General features: G+C 47.1%; 2 long non-coding RNA genes across 2 annotated transcripts in view; one reads left to right on the top strand and one right to left on the bottom strand.

The window, feature by feature from the left end:
* LOC308577086 overlaps positions 1-19,898 on the top strand; it is a 78,321-nt gene that overhangs the window by 12,343 nt on the left and 46,080 nt on the right. The gene's annotated exons all lie outside the window — the stretch shown is intronic.
* On the bottom strand, positions 2,434-3,979 carry LOC308577081. The gene is made up of 2 exons (XR_014003419.1): positions 3,872-3,979; positions 2,434-3,204 (listed from the first exon to the last, which is right to left on the bottom strand). It is a non-coding gene; the product is annotated as an uncharacterized lncRNA (long non-coding RNA).

Below are 19,898 nucleotides of genomic sequence, written 5' to 3'. Positions count from 1 at the left end.
TAAGGAAGACACATCCTGAACCCTGAGGAATCTTAGCAGGGAGATGCTCCTAACATCTGCTTAGCGGGCAGGCTTCATTCCATATAGCCAGAAGGATCCATATCTGTTTGCATAATGGCGGGCTAGGATGGTCGTTTGCTTTAGCAAGAAATATGTAATCCTGTTTTGTACAAGAGCTGTTGATAGTACGAACTGCAGTAAGCTATATGAGCACACTTACTACTAATGATAGTTATAATAATAATTCCAGTTTGTTGGAAACTAATTGCATAAATATCTGCAAAGAATATACAGCAGTAAAATAACTAGTTCTGAACCACAAGAACAAGTCATATGCAAAGCATCAAAAAACATCAAGATACATAAAAATGCAACCTAATTAGAGTATAGAATCATAAAAATCTCACAAAAATATTGCAGCATGCACACAGTTGCCAAAGTCGTTTTCCTACACATTCAAACTACACAAAACTAATCAAAACTCACAATCTCCAAAACATGCTATGTAGTACCAGCACCTCTTTCTGTTGTGAAAAAGTGTAGCACTTACCGTAACAACTATATGGTGAGTTTCTAGGAAAAAAGCACCCTGCAAGTAACTAATAATCAACCAAAATGTATGTACTGTATATACTCGAGTATAAGCCAACCCGGATATAAGCCGAGGCACCTAATTTTGCCCCAAAAAACTGGGGCACAAACCTCCTGGTGGGCCGGAGTGTATGCGCGTGCGCATACGCACACGGCAGAGGGGGCTTCTCTCTCCCCCCATCCCCTCCCATCCACCTGCCTACCTAGGGTGCTGCCGAGAGGCAGCGGCTTGTAGCGGCAGCAGCGGAGGAAGAACAAGCAGCCCAAAAGGGCTGCTTTCGGGCTGCTCGTTCCTCTGCCACCGCCAGCTTCTGCCGCTCGCAAGGGCAGGCACAGGAGCTGCGCTTGGCAGAGCGGCAGCGGCATGAGCGGCAGCAGCAAACAGCTTGCTCCGACGAGGTGCTGCTGGAAATGAACTCAAGTGGGACCCTCACTCAAGTATAAGCCGAGGGGGGCTTTTTCAGCATAAAAAAAACGTGCTGAAAAAGTCTGCTTATACACGAGTATATACGGTACATAAAAAAACAAGTCAATAAAAACCAGTCAATAACAAGGCATAGGATTTGACTGCAAATATCTATAGCTGGCAGCTTGATCTGAACAAATCGGACAACAGAGCAAGTTTGGGAGTTGCCATCTCTTGTAACTGTGTAAATAAGTTCTTATTCACACATATCAGGGGGACTAAACCGTGGTCCTCCAGATGTTCTGGGACTTCAACTCCCTTCAGCTGCTGCCAGCATGGTAATGGTCAGGGATGAGGAGAGTTACAGTCCAGCAGTCCAACTTTAAGCTTTGTTTCCCTCTGTTTTTTAAAAAAGCAGCTAGCCTCAGCTTAAATAGTCACAGAATCCATAGTATGCGCAATCCACCTCTTCTCAATCTTGTTCCTTCATTGCTGTTCTGAAGACACAGTAGAGAGAGTGTCTACACTGGCTGGCAGTGACTCTCAGGGGTTTCAGACTGAGGTCTCTCCCAGCCCTTCTTGGAGATGATGGGAATTGGAACAAGGGCCTTCTAAATGCAAAGCAGATGGCCTATCAATGAGCTACGACCCTTGGACTACTGCAATGCCCTCTACGCGGGGCTACCGTTGAAGGTGACCCAGAAACTGCAACTAATCCAGAATGCGGCAACTAGACTGGTGACTAGGAGTGGCCGCCAAGACCATGTAACACCAGTCCTGAAAGACCTACGTTGGCACCCAGTGCGTTTCTGAGCACAATTCAAAGTGTTGGCGCTGACCTTTAAGGCCCTAAACAGCCTCGGCCCAGTAGACCTGAAGGAACACCTCCACCCCCATCGTTCCCTCACTGCGAGAAGCCAAGTTACAGGGAACCAGGCAGAGGGCCTTCTCAGTAGTGACACCCGCCCTGTGGAACGCCCTCCCACCAGATGTCAAAGAGATAAACAACTACCAGACATTTAGAAGACATCTGAAGGCAGCCCTGTTCAGGGAAGTTTTTAACGTGTGACATTTTAATGTATTTTTAATCTTTGTTGGAAGCCTCCCAGAATGGCTGGGGAAACCCAGCCAGATGGGCGGGGTACAAATAATAAATTATTATTATTATTATTATTATTATTATTATTATTATTATATATTCAACACAAGAAAACAGTTACAATTTGTTGTTGACAAAGGACAGCTGGACATATAAAGGGCCCCATTACCTTCAGTAGCTTAGGGCCTAATCAAACCTAAATCCGGACCTGGTAAAGAGAATATGTTTCAGAACAGGATCCTACAGGCGTTGATTTTTTTGCCTCAGTTCAGCTGTCGTCTTCAAGTTTCTTCAGAGTTTGCCCGCTGTTTATACTAATTAAATGGAATCAAGGTGCTTATAAGGGAATGAGGCAAGTCCTGTAATTCAGCAGGTTATAGGCCGTAGTGAACTGTGATGTGGACTTCATTTTCAAGACACACACATGATGGAAAACTGGGAAATATCGATGAACATGTCGTGAACCCAAGCAATGTTGACGTCCTGCATCAAAGGGATCCCACGGAAGAAACAGTTTGAACTGCAGTATTCACGACAAAGACAGTTTTTGGGAAGCAGAATCGCACAGCCGTTGGAAGATAACTAGTCGCTATTGTAGAAACCAAGGCAGTAAATCCATTTTCCATTTCCTTTCTGGACCTACTAAAGCCGTCACTGACTTATCAGGTCACCAGGCTGGTCAAAAAAGGCATAACAGGTGCAGGAAGGCAGACATAAGTCAAGGTCTCTGGTAGCAGCATCACATAAGACCCTGACAGTCAGAGATTTGACAGAGCCCATCAACTTGTACTGGAAATTAGTGCAGTTCCAATATAACCCCCAATTCAGCTACAAAAAGTTTGCCTTTTCCCAAAGCCAGGCTAAAAAACATAACTGCAGTGTTCCAAGTATGTGGTTCTGACAAACACTTCCTTGATTTCAAGAACTTTGAGGACTGGCTTGCCTAATATCTCTCCTTTCTTTTTTGGGGAGGTGTCTGTTTTTTTCTCCTCCTTTAGAAAACACTGAAGACGCAATACGCGAAATGAGGAGCCCAGAAGAAAAGACTGACTTCATCCTGGCGAAAACCTCACATGAATATGTACTGCCCGAGCCGTCGAGTTCAGCACTAATGTTAAGATAAAAGGGAGAAAGAAAGAAGAAGCCATTTACCTGTCATTTAGACTGCTACATTTCCAGATCCTGTTAAACACAATAATTACACTGCAAATTGGCATTGAGCAACAAATGTAGCAAAATTGCAGAGCCCGACTTTTTATGGTCCTTCTCTTTTTTTCCCCCGCAGATTTTGTCTTCCTTACAATCGGTTTCCAGGATAATTGTGTCTCCCTTTGTTGAAAATGATGACTGTACTTACGTAGTGCCCTCAAGAAGGCGAAACTGCATGCCTCAGTGAATTCTATCATCATTTCACCCCCTAATGAGAGAGATTGTTTGCAGGCAGATGAAATTAAATTGTAAGCTCTATTGACTTCAACAACAGGTGCCATTTGTGAAGACCCAAAGGGAACTATTGAATTGTCAAAAAAGATTTAACTCTTCCCAGCACAGAGGCATCAGATAATATTTCCTTGGTGTTTGCACATCACAAGGCATTAGCTCACGTAAACATCCACCACTAATAGTGGAGGCAATCGCATCACTGGGAAAATGGCCAAAAAGGAATGAACCAACCGGGAACAGATTGTCTTCAGTTTCCTGATTTTCAAGTTGCAGCCATCAAGGAAGAACAGAATGAAACCGGGGAAGAAGCAAGCTTAAATATTTTAACTTACTTAGGTCTAAGCCCCACTGAATTCAGCAGGACTTACTTCTGAGTAGGTCTGGTTAGGACTGTGCTGCAATTCATTCTTTCCAACTGTTTGGAAAGAAAACAGAAACTTAACTGTTGCTTTGGGCTGAGGAGAGAAGGGGAAGGAATTTTCATTCAGGAAGAAAATGTAAGGAAATTCTTTTAAAAAGTTGACTCCAGGTATTGCCCATGTCAGATTTTTTTCTTGAAGAGAAGTTAAAGAGCATTGAAGACACTGTACAATCCCACCAATTGGTCAGGGACATTGAGAATTGTAGTCTAGCAACTTCTTGACAGCCACAGGCTCCCCATCTCTGACCTAGATATGCACTTCCAACCCACCATGTTTGAGATCATCCCATGAGATCTATATGTTCTCAATTTGAGTTCCTGACAAAGTTTTTCCTCAACAGTCGTTGACATATCAACGTTCCAACTATGATTTTCTAAAGTGTTCTTGGACTGTATCATTCTTCAAAACTAATCAAACATGTACAGTACACACCCTTGCTTTCTTCACCCAACCCAAAGTCCAAGAAGAAACAAACTAGTCCTCTGAATGTTTTTCACTTCTTGTTAATTCCTACCCTTGTCAGAGCATTGCAATCTTCCTGGAAAATCCTCCCCATTTTGGACATAATTTGATATTTCAGTGATGTGAAGAACAATTAAATACTTATGCATTACGTAACATCAAACGTCTCCTTGGAGATGAAGTATATGCAAATGATAATGTCTTATGGTCATGGTTAAAATTATTTAATTTCAACTTGAAAGTGGAGAGATTTTGCAACAGCATGATATATTTGATCCAATGAAATAATCAAACCAGTCTTGTATCACATTAGCGGCAATTTATCTCTGCTGCCAGAAGGGGAAAATATATTCCAGCTGCAATAAATGGATTTATGTCTCCCATAACTATGTGAAATATTCCACATTCATTTATTTATGGAAAGTATTTTACCCTGCTCTTAAGCCGAAAGGGCTTCCACAGTTGCTTAGGTATGATCAATAAAGACAAGACAGTCCTTGCCCATAGGCATGCCATCTAAAATACATGACACAAAAGAAAGAGGGGATGGCAAGGGGAGAAGAAAAAAGAAAACTCACACACCAATCCTTTAAAAATATTTCTTCTAATGACCATCTTGAAATACAGAGATGGTAGCTCTAAACATCAAACAGAAAGTGACAGCTGTAGCATCTCTGTGGGAGATGATTGTAGGGAATGTTTTCCTATTCAAGTGTGACAACTCAAACTTTGGCTCCTCCTTCCCTCCCTCCCCCAATTTTACTCATTGGTCGTTATTACAGGCAAAATAGCTCACCTGCCTGCAGCTGAAGCTGGAAGAAAGCTCTTGAAGGAGCCATGATCACATGTCACATAGGACTCCTGCGACATATATCCAAAGATGTATGCCCGCAATACGAAAGCAGAGTCCAAGCAGAAGCTAGGCATTGGAGGTGTGGGTTTCTAAGCTACTTTCTTATGTACAAAACAGAACAAAAGAAAACATGGCTCCTCTCTCCTTCTTCATCTCCGAGAGAGCAGAAAAGCAATAGTACAACATAATGGAACAATGTAGCTCATGGGTAGGCAAACTAAGGCCCAGGGGCCGGATCCGGCCCAGTCGCCTTCAAAATCTGGCCCGCGGACGGTCCAGGAATCAGCATGTTTTTACATGAGTATAATGTGTGCATTTATTTAAAATGCATCTCTGGGTTATTTGTGGGGCATAGGAATTCGTTCATTTCCCCGCCCACACACAATATAGTCCGGCCCCCCCGCAAGGTCTGAGGGACAGTGGACCGGACCCCTGCTGAAAAAGTTTGCTGACCCCTGGTGTAACTGAACTTCCGTTCTCATGACTCCAACAGTATGGAATGTCAACACAGACATGTGATGAAAACAATCACACATCCTGCAACGGAGAGGAATGAAATCCCAACACTTTTTATGGTGCATTCATGATTACTTCTGCTCATGATACTGTCATGACATACCCAATCCCCTTTCAAAACAGTTTGTGCCTCCAAAAGTTTTGGGCTTTGTTTCCAATTAGTGCACATCCCGCAACTGCCTACTCAAATCCTATAGCTTTTCTATCACAAATGTTCTGGCTTGTTGTTTTTCCTCTGGTCCAGCTTTAATTCCGATATAGCCCCTCCAGAAAGCAAGAATGTGCTAGCACTGGGGAAGGACCACAGAACAATTAATAAAGCCACACACCCTGAGGTTAACTCAGGATTGCCTCAAAGGCTTGCCTTCGAAAAGGCACCAGCTACCAATAGAAGAGCAGAGCGTTTTCACTCTTTGAGTAGATGCGGACAAGGGCACCCTAAACAGAAGGAACTCCTGCATACACTGTTATAGAACATATTTTCTTTGCTGCCTAACAAAGCTTTGTTTTCTTTCACCGCTGCTCATTCTCAGAGCCATTTCACACACAGAAGGGCAGCCTGTCACATTACCTGGTGCAGAACAGGACTGGAAACCTGCCAAATCTGGAGCATGTGAGCAGGGGTGTAGAAATGCATGCAGTGCTATTTTTCTAAAAAAAAGAGGTGCCAGAACTCACCATGAGCACCCTTGTTCTCTTATAAGAAGAAGAGTTTGTTTTTGATATCCCGCTTTATCACTACCAGGAGGAGTCTCAAAGCGGCTAACATTCTCCTTTCCCTTCCTCCCCCACAACAAACACTCTGTGAGGTGAGTGGGGCTGAGAGACTTCAGAGAAGTGTGACTGGCCCAAGGTCACCCAGCAGCTGCATGTGGAGGAGCGGGGAATCAAACCCGGTTCACCAGATTACGAGTCTACTGCTCTTAACCACTACACCACACTGGCAACGGCACCCACCTGAGAGGTATCAGAACTGAGTTCCCATAAGTTCCAGGTGGGGGGGGAAATCCATGGGCGTAGTATAATTCCCCTGGTACATGTGATCTCTGTCCATGAATAATTGGTTTAGAACCGATTTCTTATCCCACTTCAAAATCAAGGAAGTGATGCAAGATACATCCACACTATAGATTTTGTTGGCTTCTCTCTGTCTCGGGAGACAATGGAGGAATGCTCCTTTAAAGGTGAAGTCAAACTGTTGGAAGGTTACAGCGCCTGCTGTGGCTGGAAATACCGATACAGGAGAGACATGTTTTGTTGCAGCTAGGGCAGATAAAGGCATCCAGTTTCGCTGTTACAGATGCATCATGGTGTTTCTTCTCTCTGTGCTCCTCGTCCTCTGGTCACTGCTGTGGATACACAAACTGATGGTCTCCAGCACTGTGTTCAGGGTTCAGGCAAGGGATTCCCACACGGTGGGGTTAATAATAATAATAATAATAATAATAATAATAATAATAATAATTTATTACTTATACCCCGCCCATCTGGCTGGGTTTCTCCAGCCACGCTACAGAATATTAAAAACACAATAAAACATCAAACATTAAAAACTTCCCTAAACAGGGCTGCCTTCAGATGTCTTCTAAAAGTAAGATAGTTGTTTATTTCCTTGACATCTGATGGGAGGGCGTTCCACAGGGTGGGCGCCGCCACCGAGAAGGCCCTCTGCCTGGTTCCCTGTAACCTCACTTCTTGCAGTGAGGGAACCGCCAGAAGTCCCTTGGAGTTGGACCTTAGTGTCTGAGCTGAATGATGGGGGTGGAGACGCTCCTTCAGGTCTACTGGGCCAAGGTCAACTGAGTTGATGTTGCCAGCCTTCATGTCATGCTTGCAGACATCTTTGTCAATGAGAGCCAGTGTGGTGTAGTGGTTAAGAGCGATAGACTCGCAATCTGGGGAACTGGGTTCGCGTCTCCGCTCCTCCACATGCAGCTGCTGGGTGACCTTGGGCCAGTCACACTTCTCTGAGGTCTCTCAGCCCCACTCACCTCACAGAGTGTTTGTTGTGGGGGAGGAAGGGAAAGGAGATTGTTAGCCGCTTTGAGACTCCTTCGGGTAGTGATAAAGCGGGATATCAAATCCAAACTTCTCCTCCTCCTCCTCCTCCTATGGGCCTAGTGCCTGAAGCCAGCTCCCCATAGGGTAATGGCACCTTCCATTCTGTCAACATGACCAAACCAGGGGAGACATTGCTGAGACAGGAGCGCAAACATGCTGGGAAATGTGGGCTTGGGAGAGTCCATCTGTGTTTGAGACTCCATCCTGCCATGTGATGCCCAAAATCTTCCTGGCAAAGTGCATGCGGAAGGCACTGAGGCATCGCTCACACCGGAAGCTCATGGTTTTCCCCCCAAGAATCCCAGGAACTGCAGTTTACCCTTCATGGAGCTATAATTCCTAGCACCCTTAAACTATAGTTCCCAGGGTTCTTTGAGGGGGGAGCCATTTGTTTTACATGTGCTTAAGGTGTACTGTTTGGGTGAGGGCATGGTGTGTGCTGCCAAATACAGTGGTACCTCAGGTTATATACACTTCAGGTTACATAATCTTCAGGTTACAGACTCTGTTAACCCAGAAATAGTGCTGCAGGTTAAGCACTTTGCTTCAGGATGAGAACAGAAATCGTGCTCCGGCGGCACAGCGGGAGCAGGAGGCCCCATTAGCTAAAGTGGTGCTTCAGGTTAAGAACAGACCTCCGGAACGAATTAAGTACTTAGCCTGAGGTACCACTGTACAGCAGTTCTTTCCAAGGATATCAGGACAAAAGGAATGAGGAGGTGGAAGGGGAACCAAAACGGTTTTATTAACAAATAAACAGCAGGCATGCAAAGCATTAAATAAAACACACCCGACAGGGGCTACCCAATCTCCCCTTCAGCTGCCCGGAGCCCCAGGGAGAGCAGCAGGAGAAAGACCTCTGACCATCGGTCTCCCAGCATCAGGTCCTTTGATCTGGGTAGAAGCTCTTCAGCCCCCACCACCACCTATGGCTTTTATAGCCTGCCTTGATGTAATCAAGTGCACCTGGCATTGCTCATGATTAGCCCAGGGCCCTGAGATGGAACTAATACAGAGCGGCTGAGAGTCTCCCACTACCTGCAGCCGGGCATCCAGCCAGCACTTGCAACACGGAAGAACCCAAGAAACTCCCGACAGGTGTGTGAAACACAAGAATCAAACTGGGGGTGTTAAAGGGAAAGGGACATGCCACCTAACTCCTCAAAATACAATTGTCTTCCGCATTTCCACGACATGGTGTGGTTCAACTTAGGCCCTTATCATTTTTTCTGCCAAGCAACTGGGAAAGACCAGTTTCTTTCCACCCAGGCCCAAGCAGCTGGCCAAGTATAACTCACTCCTGGAAAGTAGTAAAAAGCTTTGTGCTTGCTAGTAACTAACAAAAGCTCTTTCTCCAGTAGCTGATCCTCAGATTCACTCCATTATTCACTGGCAGAAGGGTAGGGGGGATAGAATGGGGGGAAATTTATGGCCTGCATTTGCACAAAAATCATGGCTTCCTAATGCAGGTTTAAATAGACAACCAGCGGGTTTTCTGCATAACAAGTATTTTTTTTTGCCATTTTTGTGTAGCAATGGTTGAGTATGTATGAGCGCACACAGGAAGACAGAGCCTGGAGAGGCGTGCGGGCATAACTATTACAGGCATTGTCTCCTGCCTCCTGGGGACAGCCCAACCACCAAGTCACGCTCCTCTCAAATAGCAAGCGGGTTGCGTGCTACCTGGTGAGATAATGCCTGTTTCATTCGGGTAAGAAGGAGGAAAATGTGTTAATAACATCTCTGACATTTAATGATGTTTCTTTCATTTTTTAACACATCATTGCACAGATATTGAATCCATTCATTTCAGTAATGGACTCGACTTCTGCAAAGCGTTCCTCCCCTTAAAATAAATAAATAAATGCAAACAACAAGGGGAGGGGGGAGCAGGTGCGAATTGCAACACAGGGCTCTTCTCTTGCCCTTCCACCCCACTGTACGTGGCATTTGGCATTTGGCAAGCTGGGTTCTATTCCATTTGGTTCCCTCCGTCTCAGTGAAATATTGATTTCGCACCCCCTATATTGCTATCGTCCGGTTTTCAAATGAAACGGCATGTATGTCAGACCCTTTCAGTTCAAAATAAACTATTTTCAATTGCACTGATGTAGCTGAAGTCCAGGAAAGAGAGAGAGAGAGAGAGAGAGAGAGAGAGAGAGAGAGAGAGAGAGAGAGAGATGAATCTTCAACGTGACACTTTTGCCACCCCCAGGCAAAATCATTCCTCATAGGGCAATGAAGGAACATAGGAAGTTGCCTTATAATGAACCAGACCATAATGAACCAGTTCATCTGGCTCCATGTTATTGTTATAAGAATTCTAAGGTCCCAAATATAAAATAAACGTTCATAAATGTACAAGGTAAACACAAACATAAGTATATAAACCACGTGTCTGAAAAATTACAGGAGAGCAACCCTGAAGCCATGTTGACTCTCCCAAACCATTTTGACTCCCCCAAATTGACCTCAAATATTTCTCTGTAAGGAGGAAGGAAATGGGAAAGTCTCTCCATTGTCTTTTGCTTACCTGTCTTAAGAGCGTATTTGTGTATGAATAGGCTGAGCTTGTGACCTGGAATCAGGAACTAAAGTATTTACCATGACAAAAGAATATTAACAGATATCCTGGCAAACAGGATTTTGGCTGCAGACCACCTCCTGTGATGTAGGCTGCCCCCTTCTGTGATGTATATATGGTATTTTGGGGGGTGGTCTTGGGCTACGGGGTGGGCAATTTCAAAAGTCTATACAGTGGTGCCTCGCAAGACGAAATTAATTCGTTCCGCAATTCTCTTCGTCTTGCGGTTTTTTCGTCTTGCGATGCACGGTTTCCCATAGGAATGCATTGAAAATCAATTAATGCGTTCCTAGGGAAACCACCTTCAGGCCAGGTCCGGGGACAGTCTGTCCCCGGACCTCTTCTGAAGGCTGGGGGGGGGACAAGGGCTTTTCTTCCCACCCCCAGCATTTTAAAAAACCCTGGGACAGCGGAGGACTTCTCCGCTGTGCGGGGCTATCTTAAAATGCTGGCGGGCGGCATTTTAAAATCGCCCCGGACAACGGAGGACTTCTCCGCTGTCCGGGGCGATTTAAAAGCCCCTGGGAAGGCAGGCAGGGGGGACAAAGACTTTCGCCCCCTGCCCACCTTCAGAAGGTGTTCCCGCCCCCCCGCCCCACTTCGGAACAGCTTTCCGAAGTGGGGCGGCTGGGGCAGGTGTTCCCGCCCCCCGCCCCACTTCGGAACAGCTTTCCGAAGTGGGGCGGATGGGGCAGGCGTCCCCGCCCCCCCTCCCCACTTCGGAACAGCTTTCCGAAGTGGGGCGGCGGGGGCAGGCGTCCCCGTCCCCCGCCCCACTTCGGAACAGCTTTCCGAAGTGGGGCGGATGGGGCAGGCGTCCCCGCCCCCCCCGCCCCACTTCGGAACAGCTTTCCGAAGTGGGGCGGCTGGGGCAGGCGTCCCCGCCCCCCCTCCCCACTTCGGAACAGCTTTCCGAAGTGGGGCGGCGGGGGCAGGCATCCCCGCCCCCCCCGCCCCACTTCGGAACAGCTTTCCGAAGTGGGGCGGATGGGGCAGGCGTCCCCGCCCCCCCGCCCCACTTCGGAACAGCTTTCCGAAGTGGGGCGGCTGGGGCAGGCGTCCCCGCCCCCCCTCCCCACTTCGGAACAGCTTTCCGAAGTGGGGCGGCTGGGGCAGGCGTCCCCGCCCCCCCTCCCCACTTCGGAAGAGCTTTCCGAAGTGGGGCGGCGGGGGCAGGCGTCCCCGCCCCCCCCGCCCCACTTCGGAACAGCTTTCCGAAGTGGGGCGGCGGGGCCAGGCGTCCCCGCCCCCCGCCCCACTTCGGAACAGCTTTCCGAAGTGGGGCGGCGGGGCCAGGCGTCCCCGCCCCCCGCCCCACTTCGGAACAGCTTTCCGAAGTGGGGCGGCGGGGCCAGGCGTCCCCGCCCCCCGCCCCACTTCGGAACAGCTTTCCGAAGTGGGGCGGCGGGGCCAGGCGTCCCCGCCCCCCGCCCCACTTCGGAACAGCTTTCCGAAGTGGGGCGGCGGGGCCAGGCGTCCCCGCCCCCCCCGCCCCACTTCGGAACAGCTTTCCGAAGTGGGGCGGCGGGGCCAGGCGTCCCCGCCCCCCCCGCCCCACTTCGGAACAGCTTTCCGAAGTGGGGCGGCGGGGCCAGGCGTCCCCGCCCCCCCCCGCCCCACTTTGGAACAGCTTTCCGAAGTGGGGCGGTGGGGGCAGGTATCCCCGCCCCCCCGCCCCACTTCGGAACAGCGTTTTAAAATGCTGGGGGTCGGGAGCGAAGCGCTGCCGACCCCCAGCATTTTAAAATCTTCCCAGGACACGGGGAGGTTTTAAAATGCTGGGGGTCGGCAGCGCTTCGCTCCCGACCCCCAGCATTTTAAAATCTTCCCAGGACACGGGGAGGTTTTAAAATGCTGGGGGTCGGCAGCGCTTCGCTCCCGACCCCCAGCATTTTAAAATCTTCCCAGGACACGGGGAGGTTTTAAAATGCTGGGGGTCGGCAGCGCTTCGCTCCCGACCCCCAGCATTTTAAAATCTTCCCAGGACACGGGGAGGTTTTAAAATGCTGGGGGTCGGCAGCGCTTCGCTCCCGACCCCCAGCATTTTAAAATCTTCCCAGGACACGGGGAGGTTTTAAAATGCTGGGGGTCGGCCGCGCTTCGCTCCCGACCCCCAGCATTTTAAAATCTTCCCAGGACACGGGGAGATTTTAAAATGCTGGGGGTCGGCAGCGCTTCGCTCCCGACCCCCAGCATTTTAAAATCTTCCCAGGACACGGGACACGAGACTTCTCTGCTGTCCCTTGGAGATTTTAAAATGCTGGGGGTCGGCAGCGAACGCTTCGCTCCCGCCCACCAGCATTTTAAGATCGCCCGGGGCAGGCGGGGGGGAGGCAGGCGGGGGGGAGCAAAGACTTTTGCCCCCCGCCGGCCTTCAGAAGAGGTCATCTTCTGAAGGCCGGCTGTGGGCGAAAGTCTTTGCTCCCGACCGCCAGCATTTCCCTATGGGCTTTCGTCTTGCGATGCAAGCCCATAGGTAAATTCGTCTTGCGAAGCGCCTCCAAAACAGAAAACCCTTTCGTCTTGCGGGTTTTCCGTCTTGCGAGGCATTCGTCTTGCGGGGTACCACTGTATAGGGGCTGAAGATAGGAGTGCCTGGAGTGCTCTGGTTCATGGGGTCAGGAAGAGTCAGACACGACTAAACAACAACAATATAGGGGCTTGCGCACCATTGCTCTAGGTTCCTCTTCCCTCCTGCATATGGTGAGTGAGGACCCTGTTGCAACAGTTTAATAAAGATCAGGCTTACCAGCTGCTTTGCTTCTCAATATTCTCTGGCTGGCCTATGCTATTTTCTTCTACCGATAGGCAACCCACTTAAGGACTCTATATGGGCTCTTGGATACCCAATAAGGGAAAAGGAGCAGGTTTTTTCTATAACATTATCTACACTGACTAGTGTCTGCTAGTGTCAGAGGGCAATCCCAGTCCTGGAGATGCCAAGAATTCGACCTTCTACATGCAAAAAAGATGCTTCACCTCACCAACAACGGTTTTGTTTTGTTTGCAAAATCCTTTTTCCATCCTCGCGTGTATTGCAGATATTAAAATTGTGCAGGTTGAAGTGACTGGGAGCGTAAGAACTGACTTTTGGGAGAAATCATTGTCCGGACCCATAAAAATATTATTCAAACTGTTACCTGCAGAACTCTTCAGAAACAGAATGTAAGTATCAAAGACGCATCCAAAATATCCATAAAATGTCTTGTGCTGTCCAGCGCAGGCTCAGCATCTTAGAAATAAAAGATAACTCCCCCCCCAAAAAAAAACCAACGCGGGTGGCTAAACCACAGAGCCTAGGACTTGCCCATCAGAAGGTCGGCGGTTCGAATCCCCGTGATGGGGTGAGCTCCCATTGCTCGGTCCCTGCTCCTGCCAACCTAGCAGTTCAAAAGCACGTCAAAGTACAAGTAGATAAATAGGTACCGCTCCGGAGGGAAGGTAAACGGCGTTTCCGTGTGCTGCTCTGGTTCGCTTAGTCATGCTGGCCACATGACCCGGAAACTGTACGCCGGCTCCCTTGGCCAATAAAGCGAGATGAGCACCGCAACGCCAGAGTCGGCCACAACCGGACCTAATGGTCAGGGGTCCCTTTACCCTCCCCTAATCCAGGCTGCCTTAGTCTCCCCGAGGCTATGCAGCTTCTTGGACAGCTTTATTCTCTGTTGCTAACAGCCGCCACCCTTTCAATATGGCAAATTTGCAACTCAGTACCTTTGTCACCTGATCTAAGGTTACAACGCTCACATGTTAGCTAGTAGAAAACAATCGTTAGTTAATTTTCAACTCAGCAAGAGCTCAGAGTCCACTTAGAAAACCACTGTGGGGAAACCTAAATGTTAGCAATACATATTTAGCCATTTTCTATTTTAAACCTTCATTAATACACAAACATTTTCCATTTCTATGTCAATGAAACCAATTATACTTAGCACCGTGAGTACAGCTTCACAGTCTGTATGACACAAGGAACTGGTCTCCATTGTGAAGTCATGGTGCCATGTGCTTCCTCCATTGGCACCAAGGAGTTAAACACTGGAGCATTGTCTCTCTCCATGTTCTATGAGCTCAGAGATGTGTTTTATTAAGAAACAAGCTAACCAAAAACCTCTAAGGGGGGGCGTTAGCCTGCAGTTCTTACCTGACCTTTAAGATTTTAAGTAAGCAATCATCTCTGGGAATGCTGATGTAATCCATATTTTATCTGCACATTAATCCTTGATTATACCTTATCACATATCATAGAATCATAGAGTTGGAAGAGTCCAACCCTCTGCCAAGCAGGAAACACCATCAGAGCACTCCTGACATATGGTTGTCAAGCCTCTGCTTAAAGACCTCCAAAGAAGGAGACTCCACCACACTCCTTGGCAGCAAATTCCACTGTCGAACAGCTCTTACTGTCAGGAAGTTCTTCCTAATGTTTAGGTGGAATCTTCTTTCTTGTAGTTTGGATCCATTGCTCCGTGTCCGCTTCTCTGGAGCAGCAGAAAACAACCTTTGTCCCTCCTCTATATGACATCCTTTTATATATTTGAACATGGCTATCATATCACCCCTTAACCTCCTCTTCTCCAGGCTAAACATGCCCAGCTCCCTTAGCCGTTCCTCATAAGGCATCGTTTCCAGGCCTTTGACCATTTTGGTTGCCCTCCTCTGGACACGTTCCAGTTTGTCAGTGTCCTTCTTGAACTGTGGTGCCCAGAACTGGACACAGTACTCCAGGTGAGGTCTGACCAGAGCAGAATACAGTGGCACTATTACGTCCCTTGATCTAGATGCTATACTCCTATTGATGCAGCCCAGAATTGCATTGGCTTTTTTAGCTGCCGCGTCACACTGTTGGCTCATGTCAAGTTTGTGGTCAACCAAGACTCCTAGATCCTTTTCACATATACTGCTCTCAAGCCAGGTGTCACCCATCTTGTATTTGTGCCTCTCATTTTTTTTGCCCAAGTGCAATACTTTACATTTCTCCCTGTTAAAATTCATCTTGATTGTTTTTGCCCAGTTCTCTAATCTGTCAAGGTTACTTTGAAGTGTGATCCTGTCCTCTGGGGTGTTAGCCACCCCTCCCAGTTTGGTGTCATCTGCAAATTTGATCAGGATGCCCTTGAGTCCATCATCCAAGTCGTTGATAAAGATGTTGAATAAGACCGGGCCCAAGACAGAACCCTGTGGCACCCCACTAGTCACTCTTCTCCAGGATGAAGAGGAACCATTGATGAGCACCCTTTGGGTTCGGTCAGTCAGCCAGTTACAAATCCACTGAGTGGTAGCATAGTCAAGACCACATTTTACCAGCTTCTTTACAAGAATATCATGGGGCACCTTGTCAAATGCCTTGCTGAAATCAAGGTAGGCTACATCCACTGCATTCCCTTAATCTACCAGGCTTGTAATTCTGTCAAAAAACGAGATCAGGTTAGCCAGTTTAGGTCTTACACCTTTTCCTTCACATTCCTCCTCTCATTGTTGACCGCCTCCAACCCAGGCAATAGAGCAGATGTTATCTTCAACAGTGGTAAGCATGCTGAGGACCTTCAGTGAGCAAATAGGAAATATGAGAGAGTTCTGATCATATGGCACATGGTCCCATCCATTGTGCCTGAACATGTTCAGTATAGTTCTAGCACATTTTGTCAGATGCTGAGAGGTTTGCGCCAGAATACCTAGCCCTCCTTGCTACCAGTTGGTCCCAAATTCAGGTAGGTAGCCGTGTTGGTCTAAAGCAGTCAAAATAAAATAAGCTTATACCTAGAACAAACTTAGTTGGTCTCTAAGGTGCTACTGGACTACTTTTTTAATTTTTTATTTCGAGTTGATGGCCAAAGGAGGCATAATTTTGGAGAAAATTTGGCCAGTGTAGAGCATCCAGATATAAGGAATAAATAGAACTAATTGATACAAAGGACGTACAAACAGAAGTAATAGCTGGAACTGATAGTGCTCAGACAGAAGTAAAACATACCCAGAAGTGGCATATTTGGGGCACAATTTGACCCAATTAATTATAATAAAACACATTAAGAAAGAAGTGATAGATCTGATCATAGGAAATGCAAGAAAACCTTTTCATTTGAGTGAAAATGGTAATGTGATCTTATATTCAATGGCTAACTGACAAAAAATATATATTGAAAGGGATCAGTGGTGCTTATTTCCCTTTCCTGATGCACCCCCCAAAAAAGGGCGCTTAATCACATTTTGAAACAAAAACGAAAACCCCACACCAAATATTTTGCATTTCCATCAGTGCAAGATTTGCCACCTATAAACTAGCTAGGAAATATATCCCAGCAATTCTGGCCAGATTCTGGTCCCTCAGATGATCACGCCAGCTGCCTTCAGAAGAATCCGACAATGAATATTGGCAGGTTGGGGAAGGAATGGTCTGTGGAATTTAAAAGCAATCTAATTTGGTCTAATGGTGAAAGCATCACCGATCTTATTTTAAAAGCCTGAATATAATGTGATGGGAGTGGGATTCCCAGAACCACTCCCTGTACAGTCTCCATGTAAACTAGAATAAAGATTAAAACTAACCATTTGGAGTGGGGTTGTGGAAATGAACCTGGATTCCCTGTTGCATCTATGAAACATCTGCATACTCACTGAAGAGAACAGGGAAGACTGTGTGCATATGGAACACCATATGTTCATCAGAGGCAGCTGACCACAGCCTTGAATAATATTGCAAATCCCACAATCACCCCAACCCAGCAAAGTACACCTGGATACCAATGAAGCACCTCATCTATATCACAATGTGCATCAGACACTGCTGAACATTTTGCTTGCACCTTTTAATTAGGGTTGCCTGTGGTCTAAACCACTGAGCCTAGGGCTTGTTGATCGGAAGGTCGGCGGTTCGAATCCTCGTGACGGGGTGAGCTCCCGTTGCTCGATCCCAGCTCCTGCCAACCTAGCAGTTCAAAAGCATGTCAAAATGCAAGTAGATAAATAGGTACCACTCTGGCGGGAAGGTAAACAGTGTTTCCATGCGCTGCTCTGGTTTTGCCAGAAGCGGCTTAGTCATGCTGGACACATGACTCGGAAAAACTGTCTGCGGACAAACATCGGCTCCCTCAGCCAGTAAAGCGAGATAAGTGCCACAACCCCAGAGTCGTCCACAACTGGACTTAACTGTCAGGGCTCCTTTACCTTTTTATACATCTGGGAATTCCCAGACATGTCCTCTTTTGGGGGTCCTACATGCCCATGGGGGGGGGTTAAAGCAAATATACTGCATTTTGAGGTTTTGTTTTCTAAAAAAAAAAAGTGTGTAAACAAAGCTCAACAACTTGTTGTGTCTGGATTTTTACCTCTTAAAATATGGCAACCCTATTGTCAGGGGCTGGACTGAGGAGGAATGGTGGGGGCTGCCTCCCTTCTCCTGAACCAAATGGAGTCCGATCCTAGACCGCATGGCACAGATGTCTAGCCACTTCCAGTTCCTCAGAATTTGCCACCTGAGGCAGCTGCCTGACTCTGCCTCATGGAAGGGTCGGTCCTGCAGTTCGCATTCCAGGCTGTGGAATGAGCCTGTATTGGAGTAACCAGCTCAGGGTCTTCATGGACCAAATATCCCTGACAACGGAAGCATAAACCAAGCTAAGAAAAGTGACAACTAGTTGTATACACCAGAAATAACATTGCCACCATTGGTAAAGTGAGAAAGAGAGGGTTTGTTTTTGTTTTGTTTTGTTTTGTTTTGTTTTGTTTTGTTTTGTTTTGTTTTGTTTTGTTTTGTTTTGTTTTGGTGGTAAGGCATAGCTGGAGAGTAGCTATTTTGCTACCCTGGCTGGCGAGTTTTGTGCACTCCTAGAGCTCAAGTCTTCTAAATGGCGCATCCCTGTTCCACCCTCACATTCATCTCAGAGGGAGAGGTGCTTCTCAGCACTTGCCCTCAATTTGGTTTTATCATCCTCATGCTGTCATCTTTGCACTATCAATAATTGATCTTACAGTATCAGATCATTTAGTGATTGCATTTTAACTTAGATTGCTAATCCAAAATACCTCCAAGCATTTAATTAAATTTTTCCCTTTTAAAGCAGTTGCTACATGGTGAGTTTTAATGATAGGCTCCTGCTCCTGATGAATACATATTACTCTGGTTAGTGTTAATGAGGGTTGCCTGTACAGAACAAGAAAAAGCTATTCCCATTGGATGTTGCAATTAAATAAACAATACTCAGGATATTTTCTCCTCGACTGTGCCTCATCGGCTGGTTTTTCATTTCTGCTACCCATCCAGACATTCTCAGGGGAGGAAGAAGTGTTGAAGGTGACGACACTTTGCTTACATGACATCTGGGGGGGAAATACTGTTACAAAAGTTGGGTTGCTCCCCATCTCTGTTGAGTGGTGGCAAAAGCCCATGGAATTCTAGACACCCAGGGTCTGTGTTCCTTTGCAAAACTGAAGCGTGGTTGAGACTGTTATACCTTTAAGAAATACGGTTAATTCCCCTATTTACACCTTCAATCTGCATGGAGTCCAGATCTTACAACATAGTTATTTTACGAGGGGTTTCTCCCCCACAGCAATGTAGCCCTGGAGTCCAAGGCATCTCTCCCAGCCAGCCTTCAGCCAGCCTGCCCAAGATGGATCCCAGTCTCTCTTCCTTCCCTTCTTCCCAGAAACCCTTGTTCAGGACTTTCTTCCTATCACCTCACACTCAGTTACCCTGACAAGCTTCCAAACCCTGTCTCTGTTCACACCTCAGGGCAGGGAGAAAGGACAGTTCTCTTGCATTGCCAATGGCCCGCAAAGGCCCTGTATTGTTCCTTAATAGCCCTAGCTTGGCCAGGTCATTTTCCATAGGCCAGGTCAGGAATTCCTCTGCTGCTTGTATTTTTCCCTTCACACCCCAAATAATCAAAATCCTACATTTATAGATTTCTAGGATTTAGGGGGGGCGGCGCTGTGGGTTAAACCACAGAGCCTAGGACTTGCCAATCAGAAGATCAGAGGTTCGAATCCCCATGACAGAGTGAGCTCCCGTTGTTTGGTCCCAGCTCCTGCCAACCTAGCAGTTCAAAAGCATGAAGTGCAAGTAGATAAATAGGTACCATTCCGGTGGGAAAGTAAACGTCATTTCCGTGCGCTGCTCTGGTTCGCCAGAAGCGGCTTAGTCATGCTGGCCACATGACCTGGAAGCTGTTCACGGACAAACGCCGGCTCCCTTGGCCAATAAAGTGAGATGAGCGCCGCAACCCCAGAGTCGGTCACGACTGGACCTAATGGTCAGGGGTCCCTTTACCTTTACCTACCTCTCCCAAAGCTTTAACAATACCATGGCGAGCATCCCGATGCATTTACACTTACTGTTTTCTTACTATTTAGTCACACAGTAAAAATGAGTCCACCTTGTATAGAGAACACAAGACACCCATGGCTCCTTGCTCTTTGAACACAGATCCTCCTGCTGACATGAACTTTGAAAATGCACCTGT

This window comes from Podarcis bocagei, assembly GCF_964188305.1.
Source record: "Podarcis bocagei genome assembly, chromosome: 17".
NCBI lineage: Eukaryota > Metazoa > Chordata > Lepidosauria > Squamata > Lacertidae > Podarcis > Podarcis bocagei.
Note: the sequence above shows the minus strand (reverse complement) of the source record. Positions and strands in the feature narration are given on the sequence as shown.